Source organism: Tyto alba, unplaced genomic scaffold (assembly GCF_018691265.1).
Source record: "Tyto alba isolate M040663 unplaced genomic scaffold, T.alba_DEE_v4.0 Super-Scaffold_42, whole genome shotgun sequence".
Taxonomy (NCBI): Eukaryota; Metazoa; Chordata; class Aves; order Strigiformes; family Tytonidae; genus Tyto; species Tyto alba.
This window is the reverse complement of record NW_024881318.1, coordinates 11971307-11994478: the sequence shown is the minus strand read 5'-3', so window position 1 is coordinate 11994478 and position 23172 is coordinate 11971307. Positions and strand designations below refer to the sequence as shown.

The following is a 23172-nucleotide window of genomic DNA, read 5'->3' as shown; positions in this document are numbered from 1 at the left end:
GGAAAGAGGGAGGTGGAGGCAGTGGCAGGATCCTAGGGTGCAGGATGAGTACACAGAGGATGCTCAGGGAACAAGGAGGAGAGGTGTGCCAGGAGATGGGATCAGCTCCAAGTCATCAGGAGCACATGGAGGAAGAGGAGGTGGAGTAAAGCATGGATTGGGGGACTGCCGTTATGATGGGTTTAGTCACCCGATCCAGCAGTATCCAATGTTCTGCTGTCCCAGCAAAGGCAACCCCCCTTGTGCACGGCACTTAGCCAATTGTGCAGTGCTGCATGTGGGGAAAAAGAAACTTCTTCCTGACCCCTGCAGGCAATCAGTTTACGCCCTGAAGCATGAGATTTGATTAGCCTCATTATCTCAGCTTACATAACTGTAAACGTTATTAATGGTAATAAAATTATCTAGCCTGTTTTAATAGTACAGCCACAGTATTTGTCTTGATGACCTCCCATGCCTGTAAATCCCACAGGGGACTGGCACACGGCACAGTGGTTCTTTTTATTTATTTTAAATATACCAGCCATTAATTTCACCAAGTCACCCTTTGTTCTCCCATTATGGGATGGGGTGAGAAGAAGATGATTAGGTCTTAGTGCACCTTTCCTAATGACAAACACAAGTACTCCAAATCTGATTAATAAATTTAAGAGTAGACACCACCAGGCCTCCAAGTTTTGGGATTAATCCTCTCTCCCTAGTTGTCAACTAATGTATTTCCATGATATCATGGGACTTGGCCTGGACTCTTTAAAACCCAGCATGCAGTTAAGGAGATTTAGTATTCTAGATGTGAACTTACCTTTTACTTGAAGCCTAAACCACAGTTTTGGCTTCCAAGTATCCTAAAGTAGCACAACTGCCCTGACCTCTACAAAGACATCTTGTCACGAGAGATAAAACAACATCACTTTAGATTTTGGACATAATGTCTTACTCCACCTCTGATGTTCTGCTTTCTGCCTCCTATGAAACAACTGACCAACGGTGCAAATCTCACTCCTGCCAGTGGATGATGATTCCAACAGAGGTCTTCCCCATGGAGTGTTCAAGAAAGGAAAAGCTGGGGATGGCCACAAACTTTTCTTTAGGTGATGCATGCTTTCTCCATACAGTGAGAGGTGAAGGAAACTCCTGCCTTGCCTCATCTTATGCAGAGAAGTAGCTGGGCAAATCAGATAAAGAATGAGATAACAACCTTTTCCTTGTCTTGTCTGCAACAGATTGTATGTGACTATAAACTTTTTATGGAAATGCTGAGAATTTTCTCCTGTATCCACACTTTTGAACATAAAGGATTGTATTATGGGACAAAGTTAGGGATAATTTGGAGAGTAGAGGAGTAATAAAGAGTAATTAATTTACTGTACTTTTGTGTACAGTGCTGTACTATGTTCTCACACAAGATGTGGAGGGAAGTATAACTTCAGTTTTTACTTTCAAGAGTAAAGATACAATGATATAATTCATATTCTTTGGTTTGTTTTTTTTTTTTTTTTTTTTTTTTTTTTTTGTGTGTGGAAGATCCAGATCTGTCATAACAATGAGACCCCAGAGACTTTCATCTACATACCCTCAGTAGCTTTGGGAAGAGGGAGTGTAGGTTCCTGCCTGAGGGCACAGCTGCTAATATTGCCAACAGGCTGCTTCCCTTTCACCTGTTCAACCAACAGCTCTTTAATGTTCAAGATGAATCCAGACAGTGTCCTCAGGTCAGGCAGAAGGAGAGTCCTTCATTTCAGTCAAGAGCAGTTCCCCAGTAACAGCAACAAGAGGCAGAGCAGTTCCTGCAAACCCTGTCAGCTTTCAGAGCAAGGGGCAGGTCCAGGTAACCCTTATGGAGAGCCAGCATCCTCCAGGCCTTCCCTGTACAAATGTTGTTCCTTGATACCGCCACGACAGCATAAATCTGTGTAGATAAACTCTCCACACTGAAGGCAGAGCTGAATTCCCAGTCCACAGCATTGACCTACTAGTTAAGCACTGCAGTGACATTTGCTGGATTCCCAGTGCAAACATATGTTTTCAAACACAAATTGGGATTCTTCTATCAGATTAAAGCTGTTTTCCTTCCCTGGAAAACAGCCTGTGAGGAAGAGAGCTGAAGGCTCGGCTGCCTCACCATGCTCCCTGGCTCAAGAGGATTTAATATTCAAGTCGTTTGTCTTCCATCTTCCCCCAATCCCCCCTCCCCCCTCCCCCCCCCCCCCCCCCCCACCCCCCCACCCACCCCCCCCCCCCCCCCCTCGCTGCAGACCAACTCCACGTCTGGTGCCTTCCTCCTACAGATTTCCCTCAGGTCAGAAGAACTCTGTCATCAATCCCCCACTGAGACTTATTTCCAAAGATCAGCACTGACCCAGAAGTCACTTGGCACAGCATCATCAGAACAGCGTGTGCCGACGCTGCTGAGAGGAGAATCTCACAGAGACCGGATTCAGGATGTCGGGCCGTCTGCTAAGCACTTGTCAGGCTCTCGTATTTCAGAAAAAGGTCTTTATGCGGCTGACCTGGTGACTGGAGAATGCATTTATAAAACAACACACAGGGGCCAGGCTGCTTGACCCCATTGTAACACTCTGCATTGCTGAGCAGAAGGGTCTGTGCTGGATCCCTGGTTCGCATTGCTTTCTCTCAAAGACAGGAGAGGGATAAGGGAAGGCTGCTGCAGAGCTTAGAGTCAGGGATGGGAAGGGGGCAAACAGTGTTGGGGATGTGCTATGGGATGAAGGTCTATGAGGAGGATGGAGAGAGATGCATGTGAGGTACATGTTGAATTCTGCACCTGGTTGTGGGCAGAGGGCATCCCTGGGCCCACATGAGAGGAATGACCTCCGTGTCAGGGCTGGTGTGAAGTAGGGACCAGGCAAAAAGGATTCTTAGCTCAAGAGCCCTCACTAGAAACCCTACACAACACCATGTTATCTTTCCTGCTCTGGAACTTCAGTCGCTGTTTATGTGGACCACATGTTCATCAGACACCTCCATCTGATAGTTAAAGTCCAAAGACAAGGGAGAAGCAATGGCATTGTCCTGCAGATATACTTGGTTTAGGAAGCAGCAGTGCAGTGTCTACATGAAGGACTGTTTGTAATCATAAGACAAAGGGTAGATGAGACCTTGTGAAAGAAAGAGCAATAAAACCCTATGTTACAGATTAAAGAGGACTTTCCTCCAAACAGACAGTGCAAGGAGATGCCTTGGCACCGAGGAGTTAATCCTTCTACTTACAGGTTTCCATCCTATTGGGATTTTATCCGTGGCCTGTGCAAGTGGTAGCCCCACCCAGATCATCATGTCTCAAGATAACATATATCCCTGTAAAGGAGGGAACCTTCTCCACATGAGCATCAAGTACAGTTTGCAAACATCCCTCATGTAGACTCTGTGGTCAGAGCCTAAACAAACTGATATATTTTTTATCACAGCCTACATACATCTCTTTGTACCTTCCAGCTCAGAAGACACAGAGAAGGCCGCTGGATTGCATCCTGCATGCAGATGTGGGACAGTTGATTCCACAATCAGAGCAGGACAGATGGAGAAAAGTGACTTGCTTTAGATACATAGATGCCAACTGTAAAGGAACCTCATAATAAAAAAAAAAAATGCATTGACTGTGTTCAGACACTATCTGGGACTGTACCTTTTGCTGCAAAAAAGGAACACATGGCAGGGGTCATCAGTGCTAACTTTACCAGTGTTGGGTGATGCTTCTCAGTAAGCAAGCACCAACCAACAGTGATGTTTATTTAACCAATTTTGAAGGTGCAGATGTGAAATTTGAACCACAGATTTTCTCTGTGGTTGGTCAGAGTATGACATTTGCTATTATGATTCTATCTTTCAGGATGAACGAAATATATTTTTGTGGTGATATTTCAAGTTGTCATGCTCACAGCTTTGAATTTTGCATTCTCTGAATACTGTTAAATCCTTAAGGGCTTAAACATTCAGAAGAAAGGAAAAGGCCACTAATGGGAGATAGAGAAAAAATTAGAAGGACCCACAACATAATGCAAAGATAAACACAAACACCCATAAACACACACACACAATCTACTCTGTCTTAGTTTGAATGGAATTACTCTAGGAAGAACAATTCCTCTCACTCCAGGAATTACTGGATGAATTTCTCCAACCCGTATTATGTAGGTCAAAGCAGATAATCACAGCAGTCTTCAGGGCCTTAACATCTATGTATATACCCAGCTGATTGCTGAACAGGCCTGTGGAGTGTCTCAATGTAACATGTGCTGATACTGCTCAGACAGAGAGGATGGGTGCATGCCTGAACTAAGAGGACAGTATTTTTTAGTTATAACTCATAATTTTCAGTGCTGAGATGCTCGATTCACATCCCAGTTTACTTACTCTCCCAGCCTTCACTGTGGTTTCTGTGCAGTCTGGGAAAGGGATATGGGACTTGAGATGTCACTGCAGATCTATGGGACAGCTTTTCTTGGCAGCAGGATTTAAAATCTCTTGTCTGACTCCACATGAGTCCTACACCAGGCCTGGGCAGACCAGCTGCATGAACTTGTTCATCTCATGCCTGATGAGTGCTACGCTGGTGCAGCAGAGAGAGCACGAACACGCAGCTAAGGGCGGGAGACAACACTGCCCCTTTTTGTGGCAGCTCGCCACTGGAGCTATTTACTTATATCATCAAAACATGTCCTTTGCTGTCTTGACTTAGGAGCTCTGGTGATTTATGCGGGGCTGACTTCAGACATCACTCCCCTCTAACCCAGATAAGTGCCTCAGTAATGATGGCAGAAGAACCAAGGCTGCTTCCTTTCCCAGCATCTCGGCAGAGGATGGCTCCGGCAGGAACCAGACCTGGCATCTGTTGCATGTTGTGTTAGGACCCCGGGCTGTGAGCTGTAGCAGCATGGAGCAGACATGCCTTCTGCTCCGCCGCCTTGTCTGTGGGGAGCAGCAGACGCTGGGGAGAGAGGGAGACAGGCACCACTACAGATTCCTTATCATAAAACAACAGAAGCTCTGAGTCAGATAAGGGACCAGGTCTTGAGGCATTTTAATCTGTATTTTTCCAAGCAAGGGTCCAGCTAATTTTCAGGGTCCTCTTCTCCCTCTTCACCCTCCACATAAGGATAGAGTTATCAGGACTTCAATATTCATCCCACAGTACACGTAAAACCAACATGAATTATTTGCTCTCCTATCTCACCATTTCTATTTCAGGAGCTCTTGGCACCTTGGAATGCAGACCCTATACTCTGAGTTTAGACCACAGGTAAATCCTCATAGGTGGCTGTACCTACTTCTTTCTATGCCCATTGTTTTTAAAAAAACAATATATAATAAAAAGATGTCCACATTAGTATGCAGAGAAAGCCAATTTATACAGGGTATTAAGCATGCAGTATAAACGAGGCTACAGAAAGAGCAGGGTGGATGGTGAATGTTTATGGAATAAGTTAACAACTGGGAATGATGTTGCATTTTCCATGCAAGCAGACAGACAGTTATAACATAGTCCCAACAGGGAAGAATAAATCCCTGTAGTTTGTGGCCTACTTTCAGCTTCATTAATGGAATAAAGGCCAGGAGGCATGATGTCATGAAATTAGCTTCCTAATTAAACATTGCCTTTGCCTCTCTTCCCCTTCTCTCTCTGGATGAAGTCAGTGGCTTTCCTGGCTCAGAGTGCTTGCTATTTGTCAAGAATTGAAACTCCTTCTGAGCAGGGTATTTAGCATCTCACAACAGCATGACCTGCAGTTTGAAGCCCAGAGACCGGCACTCTGGCTTCTCTATTCAGTACACCTTGAAAAGTAAAGGACTCTGATTCTCAGACATATCCATCTCCTTTCAAACACCTGACTATGCAACGTACTCCAAGAATTTCTGAAGAAATGTTCTATGTATAGCCATTAAGGATACTAAAGCAAATTTGCTGGCTGGGATATTTCAATGATACAGTGTTTGCTCTGAATGTGTTCTTTCACCCTAAATTTTCACATATAGAGGAACCAGAACACCAGCCATAAGTCTGAATTGTATAACCCAAACTGAGCGGTGAGCTGAGGTAGCTAGGTAGCAGGAGGCTGGCTCTTTGTTGTCCTGTCCTCTCCTTGCTACTCCATGTCCATCACTGCTGAAGAACCAGCCTGATTGCCTGAGGAGATGGAAGCAGATTAAAAAGTATTTTATTTCCTTCACTCCTGTTCCAGGCATGTATGACAATGTTGAGTAGCTAAGTCTCTGCCTTGTGAAAGGAGACCAGAATCAGGTCACAACAACCTTCCTCCAACCCTGTTTAAGAGCAGTGAAGAAGAAAACTCAGAGGACATACTACTAAAGAGGGGAAGATCTGGCCTTTTCCTCTTTTTCTACTTTTGCAATCTATTAATTTGTAAAGCCACTGTTTTCCTCCATAGTTTGTTCTTACTGCGGGTAACACATGCACAGAAAAAAAATACTAATATTTTCCCCATTATATAATATTTTGGTTTACAACAGTGACTCTAGAAAGAGATGAAAATTCAATATTATTATAAAAATATTGCTCACAGGCTTTCAAACTAATCCAGTTTGTTGCAGCCTGATAGGCTCTTGTAGCACAATATCCTTAGATCAAATCCTTAGCATAGTTATAAAAAAACTAGACCTCTCTCAAGTTTCTGTGCATCCATCACTGGCGTGAACATGCTTGTTACTCTTTTCTGAATCTACAGTATGGGGAATGCATTGACCTTTCTCTCAGAAAATGTCCATGGTTTTACTTTGTCCATTCAGCTAAAAATGCTGCAAATACAGTATGGCCATGAATAATATAGAGCCCAAAAGCTGATGTTGCCAAGAATGAGTGACTCAGGAAGTGGTTCAGACATATGCATGAGAACATTTAGCCCTGCAATTCATCAAATGTGCATGCATTGTTCATATTTATATTTTTTATTTCAATACCAAAGCAGAATCTACTGTGTTTATTAAAAAAGAAACAGACTCTGCAGAAAAGTATTTCCCTGAAGATGAGTACACCCCAATGTGAGGCCAAGACCCCTTCTCCTTTCCTTCCTTATTCAGGTTGTGTGACAGGGACACATGTGCCCTGGTACATCTTTGTGTTAGGGCTCATGGTGTGGGACAGGAACATCCTGTTGAATTTTGGATGGGAAATTCTCTAGTTTTCTCATATCAACATCCATATATAGACCCCACAGCACTGGCACCACTCAAGCTTCTAATTTATCACCTGTGGTCACCCTACATCTCCTTAAATCCCATGTGTAGCAATCTGGGGATTCAGAAATGAGCTGAACTGCTCTGTAAAGGTGTATGCACCACTAGAGTGTGACTGATATTCAGGGACTCATAATCCCTTTCCCTCACCTGTCTATCCCCATCTGATGAACCACATTGATACCGACAAACTGAGTCACAAAGCAAGAAAATGAGATTCATAAGGTCATGAAAGGAAAGGGGTGTGTGCTAATGCTCCAAAGCATGATCTATAGCCTTAACCCCAAAACAAACATCCTATCTGCCTTGCACTGCTCCTCCCCTCTCCCCCTTCCTGCTTTACCATACAACTCCCAGTGTGATAGTACTACAGGGCATCCCTGTAATGTATGTTAAGTAAGTGTGTGTCTCCGGGTGCGCTTGTCTCCCATTGAGATGGAGTTATTTTCTCTCACTCGGCATCTTTTGTGCAGGTGCATGCTTTACAAACAGAAAAATCAGCACTCTGTGAAAGTGTTTCTGTTAACATTTATCACCCCTTCCCTTAGTCATCACCACAGCAGCCCTCCCTGGGGAATAGGAATGCTAATTCAAGGGAAGATGTAATGCTAGCCCATTGGGAGCCCTGGATTAGAACAACAATACAAAAGAGAGAAGGAGGAAAAAAGAGAGAGACAGAAAGAGAGAAAGAATCCTAAAGACAGAGACAGAGAAAGAGTTGAAGTCTCATTCCCTTTTATTGCAGCCCAATGCTTTTTAATTGTTCCGCCTGAGTAAATCCTTCCTCTGTGATCCTGTTGTTAATGAAAAACTCTATTGCGGTCATTCTGCTGGCTTTAAGATCATGCTTGTCCAATGGTTTCTTGAATCCCAGAGCTGTTAATATATCTGGAGTGGAGCAGCTGCAGGGCAACCTATTTCTATGATAATGTGTATACAGAGCTTTTATCTTTTCTTCAGGGGCAAGGGGACTGGACGACACACAAAACATGTGGGGGAGTGAAGAGGAGAATGATGCTTAACTGTTATCCCCTTTCCTCTCCTTCACCTCTGATCTTTCTCCTAAATATTTCCAGAGGGTCTACCAAGAGCCCTAGGTGTTACTATACAACTTCAATTTTGATAGGCCACTGTTAGGAGCTGAGACTTTATCTGTAACAGTTGTACAAGGCTCAGTGTTGCCACTACAAAATCATGAGAGAACAATGGTTAAACTCTATAAAGAACTAAGCTGGTAAAATTCAAATCCCAATCTATCCCAAAAACGCCTTCAGACTACAACAAAACCTCTGATTCTGAATTCTGGGAGTAAAACGATTTCACCCTCCAAGAGTTCCCATAGATACAGAGTGACTGAAATTGAAATCTGGAGTTTCAACCTATAAAATTGTAAAATGTTACAACTTGAAACCAAATCATTTTGCAGGCTCCATCCAAGACTGCCAGCATGTGTATTTGAGTCACCTATGTGTTATAGTACCACATGGAAACCTATTATAAATGATCTCTACATAGTTAAATTCAGTGCTCATTTATGTGCCACACAGGTTGGTTAAAAGTGATGTTATCTTTTTCCCTCCATTTATCTTTTTGGTAAAAGTTTTAAAAATTAACATGAAACAAGAAGCTGGAATTTCCAGAATGTCTCATATGCCCCTCAAAAGACAACTACTACAACTTCTACTGTAGTAGAGTGTGGATTGCCCTACAAATCTAAGCATGACATGTAAAAATAATCAGCACATCAAGACACAAAAATTTCCTATATTATCTGTAGAGATCATTTGGATCTCATTTGTATAAGAAAGGAGAGACTTCTTTTAGTTGTATGCATCAAAATCACATTCAATTTGAAAACTGTAGCACATAATATTTTCCTTAAAACTCTGCTAAAACCAGAGATACCCATGCAAGCTACAAAGAAGCAGTAAAGAACTCAACTATTCCTCTTTCTAATATTGTCCAAACCCAAACCATCCAAACCACAAACTTTTTTAAAGTATTAGCATCACAATCTCAACATTGACAAAAAGTGTGACCAAAACACAGTGAAAAATTAAGCTGTTCCCTTTTTTGTTCTCCACCATGCTATAAAACAAGTGATTGCTCTATCTTCCCCCACCCCCAGCCCTCAGAAATTATTTAGAGTATATTGTCACAGAAGGGTCAGATAACAGAAAACTTGACTCAACCTCTAATAAATATGTTGGTTCTAAAAAGGGCAACTACATTTCACTTATGTTCACTGAAGAAAAGTTTGCAAATCTTATTCAGATGCTTTGGGATATAAGAAAAGTTATAATGACTGTTAAACACAAACATGCAGCAATGCAGATTTTTCCTTTTTTTTTTTTTTTTTTTTTTTTTTTTTTCATGTTTTAAGGCAAATATTCTTCTGGAAAACCCAGGAAAATGAAAAATTCAATGACCATCACTCTGCAACTTTGCATTTTTCTCAATCTAAAGACAACGCTGTGTGAGTGAAAGGCCTTGTTTGAGCACATGGAGACCTGAAGATTTACATTTTTAGACAGTGTAGAATAGTTTTCCAATGAGAACAACTCTAAAGGTGAAAGGAAAATTCAATCTGAAGCTTATTCAAATCCTTGGCCTCCATTTAACTGCAGCCCAGCTAATGATCTTTAAGAGTGCTCTTCTTGTCCAATTGTTGCAGCATATACTCTACTAATCTTTCCCCATATTAAATTAATTTGACACTGTATCTGCAATTAAAAATCAATGGGAGAGAGCAAGAAATTAAGAGGATCCTATGATTCTTTTATAATTGTATATATCAGGAATGCTACCTTTATAGTAGTGAGAGATGATACGCAGTCAAGCTTCTGTTGACAAGTTTTGACAAAATTCCTTTCTTCAGGTTGTCTGCCTGATCCTAGAGTGCACAAGATTAGAGCCCTGCTGTTTTATACATTGTACAAGCTCCTAATAAGGAACAGTGTCTGGTCCCTAGAGGACTTAAAAGAGACATGACAGAGAATAGGAACAGTAATAAAAGCAAAGACAAAAGGTAAAGGGCATCATTTTCAGAGAAGTCTCAGATACCAACAGCTTTCAAAGCACGGTTCTTTAGATTGTCGGGCAGAGTACAGTGGAGTCTGGTGCAAACACCGATTCTGGACAAGGGGACAGGACAGTTGGATTTGCTGCTGTGTGGACATATCTCCTGGCTCCAAATGAGCTCAGGCATGTGTACCTCAGAGCTCCCCACTGGTGCAGACAGAGCTTGGAAATCACTCTGAAGCTCTGAAGACACTGTTGCTTTTAAAATCCTTATTAAAACATTAGTGCACAAAATTGTCTATCAAAATCCCATCAGAACTGGGATCAAAATGGAGTTTTCCAACATGGTAAGCCAAGGTCCACATCAGAGGAGAGAGAAGCATGAAAAACCCTCTCAAATCATTTGTTTTTTAAAATGTGATTTTTGTCACTAGGAATATGGACTGTGAATGGTGTTAGGTAGGGCTGTATTGCAACCTGCACTGCAGGTTTGGAGTTTTATTTTTACCTCAGACAGCTTTCTCCAGCAGTCAACTTTTTCTGTCCTCTAGCAAAGGTACAGAATTCGCATCTAGAGTCACCATTGGAGACCTAAGACTTTCAATTTTAAATGATAAAACCAAAAAAAATCTGTCACGAATCTGACTAAGACTAATATATTTGGCTAGTTTAAGGACTGGGTCATGGCACCTTAATTAGATCAGATGGCTTGGAAAAAATATTTGTGTTTTTTGCCAACTTCTGTGTGGGCCTTGAGTTCAAATGACGATGCTTCCAGAAAAGCTGCAGTTGTGTGCAAGGGGAGGAATCACTAACTCAAGTCCAGGATAGTGGTATGCAATGAACTGAACACATCCATTTTGTCCTCCAGAAAAATGTGTTCACTTGATGACTTGGGGAGAAAATAAAAATAATTAAAAAAAAAAAAAAAAAGTAACAGTAAGCTGGACCCATATCAGCTCAGTTTTTGCAAAATCCAGTCTTGACCTCAGCTCTGCTACAAGACACAGATGAACAGGGAAGCTCCCTCTCCAGAGGGCTCTACCAGCACCTATCACAATGGTACCAGCTGAACTGCAGATGCTTTGTAGCAGGTAGTTTTTTAAAGACCTGGGAAGACAGCCCATTGCCTTATTGAGCTATTACCTCCTATACAAACATTATATTTACTATCCACACCCCTACCAGAGGCATTGTGGTTTCATCCTGGCTTGTTCGGCACAATGGTTGCTGCTCTCCTCTCAGTCCTTTATTTTTTTGTGCTTCCCTGATTCATTGTCCTTGTTGTCCTCAGGAAAGAGAGAATCTGGGACATGTTGCTCCTTCAAAGCCCACTGCTATTTACTGATCAGTGCAAAGCTGTGCACATGTCTCCATTTGGCCCTTATTGTCTGCTCTGGATGAGCAATACCAGATTAGCTTTACTCTTACCAGAAACTTTAAATCTTGAGAAAGCAAAAGCATTCCCACATTTAGTCTAAAATTACTCCGAGTATAACTTTATACACTCATTGCAAAGCTACACTAAAGCATCATGTCTTTTTAGCTGTTGCAAGGAATACCAAATAATAATGCAGTTTGCAAATTATAATTTTCAATACAGTAGTTGCTGGCTCAGGCAAAGCAAGTAAGGGGGGGGGGGTGTGTGGGGGGTGGTGCACAAACCCCAAAAGGATTCTGGGTATTTTTTTCCTTTTACCTCATTAAGCTTTGCTTCCAATTACATTTTAATGATGCTTGATGTCTTCTGTATGCTAGCATTTACTGCAGTCTCTTTAAATTTAATCGTCTTGATAATGGGTTACTCTGACACTGCAAATTAGGGGCTGAAAGAAACCTTTTGCCACATCCAGAAAAAGCTGCATGTCCACTCCACAGCCTGTTGCTACTCAGCAGGAAATAACAGACTTGCACTATAGTGTTCCTTCTGTCTCATGGCTTCCTGCTTCCTAAATGGTGAGTTAATGATGAACAAATCACATGTGGAAAAAACAGTAGAGAGATTTCTGGAAAGTTGTTTTCTACCAACATGTTTGAAATCACTTTGGGGCACAGGCCACGATTTCAGGAAGTTCATTTTCTCAAAATTTCACCCCACTCATTAGGAGCTCTAATGGTTGGTTTCTTCTTGTAACCAGTAGCTAAGGAGAATTTAAGGAGTTATTTTTGAAGGTATTCTTACGTTTTTCCAGCACCTCTCATCCTCATACAACAGTCATCTAGATAGTATCCATGAAAGCTGTAAACTCACAGCCTCATGTGGAAGGATGAAGAGAATAAAATTAGAGGCTTATCACCCACATATTTTCACACTTGCTTGTGCTGTATTTTGGTTACTGCTTTTGCTATCAGTTTATATGGCTTCTCATCATCAAAACATATAATCACCTAGCAACCACTCGGTCAAAACCCTTTCTAGGAGTTGAACATTTTCTCATGCGTTCTTATTCTAGAAGCAAAATAAATTGAAAAAAAAAAAAAAAAAAAAAAAAAAAAAGAACTGCACAATAAATTGAAAATAAAAAAAACAGAAGCAAGGAGAAAGAACACTTGGAGACAAGGAAAAGAAAAGTGCCACAAGTCATAAGTCATTGAATGGTGTACTGGGATTTAGGTCAGGTCCAGATTCTGTTGAGATCTAGAGTTTCCTTGTCCTTAAAGTTTAAATTATTTATTGAAAAAACAATTCTGAGCAAAAAGTGGTTCAAAAGAATTTTATGGATTTGGCTCTTGATTCAGAAGTTAGTTACATTTCCCAACTCCTTTTTGATAATATTTTAGTCTGTCAAATTATTATTTCACTAGAAAGAGACAGCACCTCCAAACAGCAAAGGCTCTTTGGTTGGTTAGGTGGAATAGGTCCCTCTTCAGACACAGAGACAAACAAGGAAGCAGCACTTAGTTAACACATCTGGTTTGCTATTATAAAAATGAACTTGCATCTTCAGCTTTATCCCAATCGTCCACATGTTCCTCAATACAGAATTCACAAATTATATTGACAATGGTCCCAGCAGGTTCAAAAAGAGGGAAAAGTGGGGAAAAGACTCTGGTTTCTTTCTAGCTGTTATCTCCTACTGATAATGAAACACAGTAGTGGAATATATAGCAGTGGTGGAATCATTCCTGTCCTCCACCTCATAGCAGCACCTCTTCTGCAAATAGAGGAATGTCATTGAGATGGGTACATGATTTTGGTTCAGAAGGTGGCAGGCTAGTGCAAACAATGCAGAACCTTCTCATCATGTTTACAGGAAGTAACTGGTTCTCTTAATGGCTGTATCATTAAAGAAAATAATTAAATGGATTATGGAAGCTGAACTACTCTAACAGCTTCTATGACAAACATTTATGCTCTAAGTCTGATGGATCACTATTTTTTTTTTTTTTTTTTTTTTTTTTTTTGTTACTCTCTCCTGTCTTTTTTTCCTGAAGAAACTGTTCTGGTATATCAAGGACCATAATTTCAGTCATCTCTGAAGGTCATGGTTGAGGTCTTGAACTGCTGGAGGAGTGAAAGGGATTACTCCAGATGTGCCTGTAGAAACAGCTCTTGTGGCTGCACCCAGCAAAGTTTATATTTACATTGTGGTTCTCAACTGATAACTGATTTTTCTAATTGTGAGTTGCATAAACTCTAATGTCTATAAAACTTACCAAATTGATTACCTTATTTTTCTCAAACTGGAATAAAGTGTCTGATCTAACACCCTCCCACTCCACCCCACCCTACTTCATTGGAGGACCATGAAAGCACAATAAGATGACTGTGAATAAAAATATATTTATACAAATGTTTGAAATTTCCAAAATGGATATGAACTTGCCTCTGAAAATTGGCAATTTTTCAAGTGGCTTCATCCCTAAACTTTTCCAACACGTAATTTTTGCCTCCGTTGTTTTTTTTCCAGCACATCCCAATTGTGCTAAAACAAATTTAGAAAGTAAAAAAAAAAAAAAAAAATCCAAAACTCACAAACCTTATGATTTTAACCTTATAAATGAACTTGAAAGAAAATAATATCCATTACTGCCAAGATGTCTCTCCTACAAACAAGTACTACTATTTTGGGGAAGCAGAATGTGCGGAAGGAAAATCCTGGCTGTTATTCTCAGTCCTAAAATAACTCTTTATATATTTTTATTTAGTTTTTTTTTTTTTTTTGAGGGGTTGATTTTGTTTGTTTTTAAGGAACTGATTTAGGGTAAGTATGGTATAAAAAGCAATCAATACCTCAAGGAAAATGTCTCACTTCAAACAACACTCAGACTAACATATCTCAAGGTGTTCAGCTTCCTTTCCATTACAGTTCTATTTTAATGGGGTCTCCTCCCTTTTGTTCTAAAATAATCCTCTTACATCTTTAGAATCAATTTCTCAAAGGCCCCAGATGCCATCCTGTTGCTTCTCCAAAACCCCTGGAAATGGTCTGGAAACAAGACAGGGTCAGGCTCTCTCTCCAGAGGTTTCAAACACCCACTGATTCAAGAAGGCTTTGCTTTACTGAGGAAGGCTGTTCTCCACAACACAGTCATTTTACTGCTTAGGTGCTACCCCAAGAGGTTGCTCAAAAGAATAAAATATAAAACTTTTCTCCTGCTTCCAACCCTAAAATATTAATTACTTTCTGGCTTTGGATGAATGTGACTCTAATGAATGCAGCTTTCATCTGGGTCAGGATCAAGATTGATATGTGTGAGAAAAGTTTAGCTGAATTCAAGAAAGTTTTGCTTCTATCTCAGCTGCAGAATTTGTGCTTACTTGTGCTATTCATCACTATTTTGAGAAAAACAGTGACATCTCCCTATTCACAAGTGAAGAAGTTAAGGGATTTGCTAAAGTGCATTAAATAAATCTGAGGCAAAATTAGGACTAAACCTCTATCCTCTGTTACTGTCTTTTTCCTCTGAGCCTTGCTAGGTGATAAACTGATCTCCTACTACCTGCTGATCTAGGGCCTGCATTCTCTTAATTATCAGCTGAGCACATATTCCAGTCTAAAATAAATAAATAACTAATGAGGAAAAAGTATTCTTTCGTCAGATTCTGAATACCTTTAGTCTCCTTTCCCTCTCCAGCCAACCATTTATCATTCAGGGAACATAAATAATTGAAAAGAATAGTACATAAAATTAATTGTAGAAAACACAGGCTTTTAAATTCTCATCTGCATTAAAAAATAAAACAAGGATGCTTGAACACTCCATTTTGTAAAGTCACTTCCAGCAGACTTTCTGCATCTGCATAGAATTAGCCGCAAGACTTAGCAGCGCTATTCATCCTGTGAAGATGTTCTTATCTGACACCCATAGATCTTTATCATAGGAAAACATTAATTGAATATTTATTGACGAACACCAGAGAGAGGCGAGAAAGAGAAGCTGACTGAGTGGGGATGGAAGGAGATAAAAAGAGGTGAAAGTGCAGTTGGAAAAGTGGAAATGGAAAGATTATACATCTGTTCCTTTTATAGATGGCCCCAACTAGTCTCCCTCCTGTTATATTCATACACTATGTGATAGCAAAAAAATAATATGAATGCAGTGAGTTTCTGTTCCTCAGCAAGACCTCACTCTAGGTAGAACAACTGAAATATTACGTCTTTAAAAAAGAACCTGAAGAGAAAGGTTACAATACTCTGTGCTGTTGCCCTCAGCACATCTAGACAGAATGAACCTGTCCAGAACACACAATCACCATGATCATTCCCAAGGGCAACCTCTACCATCTGTCCTCCACACAAGGGATCAGCAGAGGCAGTGAACAAGCCCACCACAGGACCAGGCCAAATCCTAAACATCTTGTTCTACCCAGTTTTCCTAAAGAAACAGGGTTTACAGATCCATGTTATGTGCATTACCTATCTCCTTGTCCCATTCTTTCTCTGTCAATATTTCTTATAGCAACTGGGCAATTTTAACCAAATTTGACAGAGTGAGAGAAAGAAAATTCTTCAAGACAAAAAAAGACATTACTTTCCATAGATGTTTATGAGACTAGACAGCTGAATGAAAGAAAGCTTTGTAAACCCCTTTTGAGAGAAAGCTGAAGTATGTTCACCTATTTATATTAGAGATTGGAGAATCCACAAAAAGGATGTGATGAGAGAAATGAAGGAGACTGGATAACTTTGGAAATTGAGCTCCATTCCTTCTGCTACACAAAGATATTTTTGTCACCAGCACTTAACTGCCTTCCAACCATAAATATAGTGACATAGTTGATGTCTGTCAAAAATGTTTTGTGCCCTCTCTCTTCTACCTCCCCCACCCAAGGGAGAAGATCAGAGAGCATAAAATCTCTGAAGATTTTATGGTAAATGTTTTTAGTGGGTTGCTGTAGAAGATGTGCTGATGAAGGGCAACAGGAACCAAACTCTCCAGGATATTCTGGAAACAGGAAAAATAGAAAGGAAAGTAGAAACGGGTGAATCTAGAAACAGGGAATAAGGAATGGATAAGGTGGTAAGGTTGATAATGGAATTCTGTTTGAGTCCATTAAATGTACTTCAGGATTAGTGAAATCAGGGCTGGCATTAGGACATCTGAACCTTCAGTTCTGTCACAGACTTAGTATGGACATGTGGTGTCTGATTTCCTCATCTCTCAGGAAATAGGGATGTGGAAACAACATGTAACTATCTTTCAGATAGATGGAGAGGGATTTTGGACTGGAGGAGAGGAATGCTGGCATGATAGAGCCCAGACACACAAATGTCACTCAGAAAGAGACCTAGAAACAGAATGTTCTGAAGTAATTTACACCAATGATGGATTATTGCAAGGAGTAATGAGATGACAGTAAAAAAGGGAAAAATGTAGGCTGAACATGTGAGTGAAGTCTCATGGCAATGGGATGATGCAGTAGGCTCCTAAGGGAAGCACTGAAGGCCACTTGAGATGTTAAAAACAAAGCCAAATAAAACACTAGAAAATACACATCAGAAGATACTCTCACATTGTCCTCACTTCACTATGACAGTCCTAACAAATTTCTAACAGTAGATGTAGAACGCAGCTTCCTTTTTTTTTTTTTTTTTTTTTTTTTTTCTTTTAAACTAGAAGAAATCCCAAACTTCCTTTCAGAAGATATTGAGAGTCTCAGATCACACTCTGCTATTGACAGAAGTCCTGAGGTTTGTTTGCACCTTGACTGGGAGTTAGATAATCCTGACAAAAACATTGCATAGACACAGCAGATTTGCTCATGCCAGCAAACTCACTGATGTGTGGCCCAAGGGTGTGTGTGCTACTGTTGTGTTTCTCTTAAGCTTTTGTTTTTTTAGTGGAGACATAACGAAAGGACTGATGATGCCAACTCAGCATGGAGGTAGGTGCCTGCTCCTCTGCTCTCCACAACTCACTTGGGGTCCTGTCTGCTTATGAACATTTGATAAAAGAATGTGTCCCTCTCCATGTTGTTGTCCACAGGTTCATTTTTGCTCAAAAATACATAAATACTGCTAGGAGGGAAGATGATCCAGTGGTTAAGGAATAACTGAAGGCTAAAGAGATGTGGTTTTAATTCCTTATGTGGTTTCAGACAAGACACTTAGCTCAACATCCACATGGGAAAATGTCAAAACACTGCATTTCAACACAGTCAGAGACAAGATGTTTCATGGTGGAAATGTCAAAGGAAAACCAAACCCAAACTTTTGTATTTGGAAATTGGGCTTTTATTTTCAAAATGTCTTTGTATTAAAAAAAAAAAAACAAAAAAAAAACAAAAAACAAAACAAAAAAACCCCAAACTTTTAGATGGGGGGCAAAAATAGGGCCATGTAGAAAAAAAAAAAAAAACAATAATAATTTTCCATCATCTGCTCCATATGAAATAAGGCAAGAACAAAACATTTCAGGCTTCCCCTGAGAGACATTATATTTTTCACTTTGTTTCACACAAAAATTGTAAATTTTGACTCAAATCAGACTGAAGGCATGTTTCTTCTCACTCCAAACTCTAATTCTGCTTTGACCATCCGACACAAAATTCAAGCTCTAACTGGGAATTTATAAAGAAAATTGAGGAGAACAAAAGCAAGAGTTGACAATGAGATAATTTCAAGTTGCTTCTTGTTTTGCTCTTTTTTTCTTCAATCACAGATAAACAAAAGCAAGCCAGGAAGACAAATCTAATAGGGGTGGGAGTCTTTTTGAACATGTGTTCTTGACACAGGGATTTCTGAAATAAAATAGTCTGGCTATCAATCACTTTCTTTGCTTAAGACTGATGTGACAAATTATTAATTGAGGTGGGGAATATATCTTTAATGCACCAGTTAGTTATATATAAGTCAGTCTTTTTATTTATCTGTTCCTCTTCTCCCCACTCTTTTTCTGACCAACAGACTACTTGCATGAGGCACTTTGAAAGCCCATTGCTTGGGAAGATTTTGATAGCAACTTTCCTGCATTTGTGGAATAACTCTGGTAGGGCATTCAGCATTTCATCCTCAAAGCATTTAAAGGAAGAGAGAGAGAACGACAGAAAGGAGAACAGAAAGAGAGAACTAAGGAATTCAGAGAGATGCATTATTCAGCATGCTTGGAAATAACCCTTTTCACTGGCTCCACTAAGCCCAAATGCCCTGGAGGTTTTCACTATCTATCTTTTTCCAATGCAGCTCGGAAAAAAAGCTCACATCTGTCAAGATCACAGTTTCAAGAGTCCCAATTTATTCAGCTGAATGGGATAAAAGCGCCTGTTGGAAAAAGATTTGAAAGGGGGGTGGGGGAGAGAGACTGTCCGGTTCCTACATCTATCTATCTTTCCAACTCTGTGTGCATGTGTGTGTGTGTGTATAAAACACACTCATTCAAATATACACACAAGCAAAGCTGTCTGCAGTCCTACCAGCACAGAACTGTTTGTCTATCTTCATGCAGGGCAGTTCTGTAAATCTCACATCTGTCAAGAGCTTGGCAGATTTACATGCATAGACCTACAGATATAGACCTAAGCACATATGGATATGTTATAAGGAGATACAGGTATATACAGAAGTCTGGGAGTATGAGGAGAAGGAAATATTAGGGAAAAGCTTAAAAAATCTTGTTGACTTTTTAAATCTCTGCTCCTCTTGATCTGCTAAATGCTGTCACAAAAACATTTATTAATATGCAAATTCTAAGTAGCAATCTGGAGCCAGTCAGGTTGCGCTAATTTGCACATTAATATACCTCTTCTGCTTTGCTTTTTCTCTCCAACGAAGAGACGGAGGAATCTCGTGCTGTATTCTTTTAAAAGGCTGCCACGGCGGTGGTCCAAAGTTTCATTTGAAATGCTGATGCACATTTGAAGAGGAGAAATACAAACAGCATCTAACTTGGATGCAGAGAACAGGTCAGAGAGAGAGAATGGAGCTGGTATGAGAGAAACCACTGCCAGATGCTTTGCCCCCAGATCCCATAATTGCACCATAATTGCAGGCTGCAAAGAAGGCAGCACCATAATAAAATTGTTCTCAGAAACTGGCTTTGGAATTCTGATTGTTTTCTGTTGTGGACTGATTTGTGTTTTCTATGGCCTGGTTGCCTCCAGGGTCAGTTTTTTCTGTAGCTCACAGATGTCAGGGGGGGTGGTGCAAGGGAATGGAAGAAGGAAAAGAGGAGGAAAGAAGGAAAGACAGACAGAACACCACTCCAAGGAAAAAAAGAAAAAAAAAAAAAAGGAAGATAAGAGAGGAGGAGAGGAGGGGAGGGGAGGGGAGGGGAGGGGAGGGGAGAGGAGAAACATTCTTTTAAAAATTATCTTTCTCTTTAAAATTTGGTTATAGCAGAATGGTTCTCTCATCATCCTGAAAGAAATATAGCTGAGGGAGGAGGTGATAGAAGTCTATAAAACTTTCAGTAACATGAAGAAACTGAATGATACAGAGTAAATGATCAATGAATGACTGGTTGGTGTTCTTCCAGCATAAGAATCAGGGACTAGCATGTGAATTAACATGTAATGTGTTCAAAATACAGAAGGGGAGTTGATTCTTCACACAGTACTTAACAAAACACTTTGCTTCTAGATACAGGTACAAAAGATCTGTGTAAGTCCAAAACCTACTGGAGAATTCCAGAAAGAAAAGTCTATCCAATTATCCTAAGTGCGAAGAGCTCACCTCATAAAAAAAATCTGAGCCTGAATTTGCTGAAAGAGTGCTATCATGACTTAACAAAATGATTTTGCCTTCCTCTTACATCTTAATTTGAGCACCTGTTTACAGCCAGTGTACAGGAATAGATTTTTGGTCTGAGTCAGTAAAGCTCTTCTTAGAAAAGCTGGGCTTTTGCTTAGGTGAATAAATATGAGACAAAGCCTGTAACTAATCACAAGACCTGAACACTGGAGTAATAAAGTGGTAGACCCTGTAATAATGGGCACATTCCTGCAACTTGCTTAGATAAATCCTGCTCCTATGCATGGTGTATTTCCTTTTGGGAAAGTGTGGCTGGGGAATGGAGTCTTGAATTAGGTCCTATACTTTATTAAGGCAGCTGAATGTTTTAGATCAGCAGGTCTGGGAAATGTTTAGGTAAAAAACCATCTATTTTTACAGGGAAACTGAAACAATCAGTCAAGAAACTAGCAGAATCTCTAATGGTCTTTCATTTTTCCCTTCCAATCTTAGTTCAAACTGGGAGACAAAATAATTATATTCTTATATATTCAGTCCTCAAACCAAGAGAAGAGTGGTTTTGTGATGTGAATTTAGTCAGCCATCCCTAGTATAACTTAAATTGATTGAGATCTCCATACCTTGGACTTCTTTCTCTAGAGACTAAGTTGAGACCTTCAACTTGCTCTTATCATTTGATAACAACCACTTTTGCTCCTGACTGCCCTAAGTCAAATGGTGTCCAGTGACCCTGAGGTGAAAGGATCATTTCCAGCCAACTTGATCAATAGCTTAAGTCAGTTTTGCAAAATTATCAAGCAGATTTACCAGCCAGGTCACCAAGTGTACTTACCCAGACTTTCACTCATGATGTTTATTGTAAAATTAATGATATTTTATTCACACACTGCAAAAAAAAAAATGTTCTGTTATGGGTTGAAGCCATAAAGTCCATATTGGTACACGTTCTTCAGTCTCCACTACCAACTGTAATTTTGTGGTAAACTGCTGCAACATTATCTGCCTTTACTTTACACATATACATAAAGACATAAATGAGAGGTGAAGAAATGGATCTACTTGCCTCATTTATAAGTGCAAGGCAGATATAATGAGGATGAAACACGTCTCACCTAATTTTAGCTACCTTGAACACAAAATAACTACTTTAACCTAGTTGTCCATAGTCCTCCTGCGTTAAATAACAAGAGACATCTCTCCTGGAAGAGATTTATCCCATTCTGAGACAGTTACCTGCAGTGGGTGTGAGAGTGGAGGAACCTTTCTCATCATTGTCTGCAAAAGAACCAGAACAACTAGTCTGGATTGCATGCATAATTTTGAGCAGTATGAAATCCGCTGATATGATCATCATCCCTACTCCCAGGAAATAAAATGGCTGTGATCTTAATCCTATCCTTTGGCCCACATTTATGTGGACCTACACCTTGTGTCAACATTTAACCTGGTAGAAAGTCAGTGTAAAAATGCTAGCAAAAAAGGACGATGCTTGTTTTTACTTAGCAATATGAAAACAAGTATGTGGAGAAAAGTACAGGATCCACTATTGCTATCACAGGGGATGAAGCAGAGATTGTTAGAGAGGTAGATGTCTTTGGTGAAAGCTGGACCTACTGACAATCCCAGACAGGCAGCAGAAGGTGCAAGGTCAACCTGTAGATCACTGAAAACTAAGCACGTCCAATCCATTAATTAATTACACAGCTGGAAAGAGGGGACTGTAAAAAAAGGTGAACACAATGACATTGCTGACAACAGGAACCCTCTATTTATCAGTAATAATGAGCTTCTTCTGCCCCCCTGCATCCTCCCTCCCCCAGTGCTGCAGCTGCACTGATGTGACTGAGCACTTGGGCTCCCCTCTCCACTCCCCATCCAGTCCCCTCATTGCCAACATGAAGGTGACTCAGTTATTCATTTCAGTTAGGCCTGGGGTATTCTCAATCTGTATCAGACTGCTTGGAGAGTAAACACCACCCCACTAATGCAACACATCTGCCTGTTCTTTCCTTGGGATCCTTTGCCCAACAACTCCTTTTCCTTCCCTCTTGACATCTTGTGCTATGAGCCCCTGGCTGGAACTGTAGGGCTGAAGACAAAAGTGCCATCACCTGCTCTGAATACTTGAAGCTAATGAAGTGAGCAGACAAGCATGCTGAAAGTAAGGACCCTTTTTTTTTTTTTTTTTTTTTTTTTTTTTTTAGGTGGTATAGAATTAAATCACTTGTTGCAAGAGATTCTGAGACAATCAACAACAGAAACAACTTAAGGGCAGACTAAACTAATTCACAGGTCTATCAGTATCTACTGAGCTCAATGACTTTGGATCAGGAAGTCCTTACAACATTGATTTCAGGGGAAAAATAATTGCCTATTCTTATATTATTGCCCCAGTCACCTACAACTGTTTTTAAAATTGGAATAATAGGACAGATGGACCTGTGATATCACCCAAATCAGACCCACTCTTAAGCTAGCATGATACAAACCAACACCCACAGCATGGAAGACGTAATTTAGAACTGAGACGACACCAGCATTTGTTCTGCCACAAAATATTCCTTCTGGGCTTGCCTAGCAGAATCCCCCACTGCCCTATTGCTGGAGAAGAGCCTTACTATACATAGGGATACTGAGGCAGATCTAAATTATTCACAAAGATAGGAAACCCTACTTTTTTTTCCAAGGCAGGAGTGAGAGCACATCACTTTCTGAAAAATGTATGCCTTTTAGTTAACACAATATCTCTCTTCCAGTGCCAACTGGTAGATGGGAGTTCATGTTAGAGACAAGAAGTGTGCAAAGG

The 23172-nt window shown here is 40.3% G+C and overlaps 1 protein-coding gene across 13 annotated transcripts in view; it reads right to left on the bottom strand.

The window, feature by feature from the left end:
• Window positions 1-23172, bottom strand: part of CELF4 (CUGBP Elav-like family member 4) — a 717922-nt gene that overhangs the window by 441670 nt on the left and 253080 nt on the right. The window lies entirely within an intron of this gene.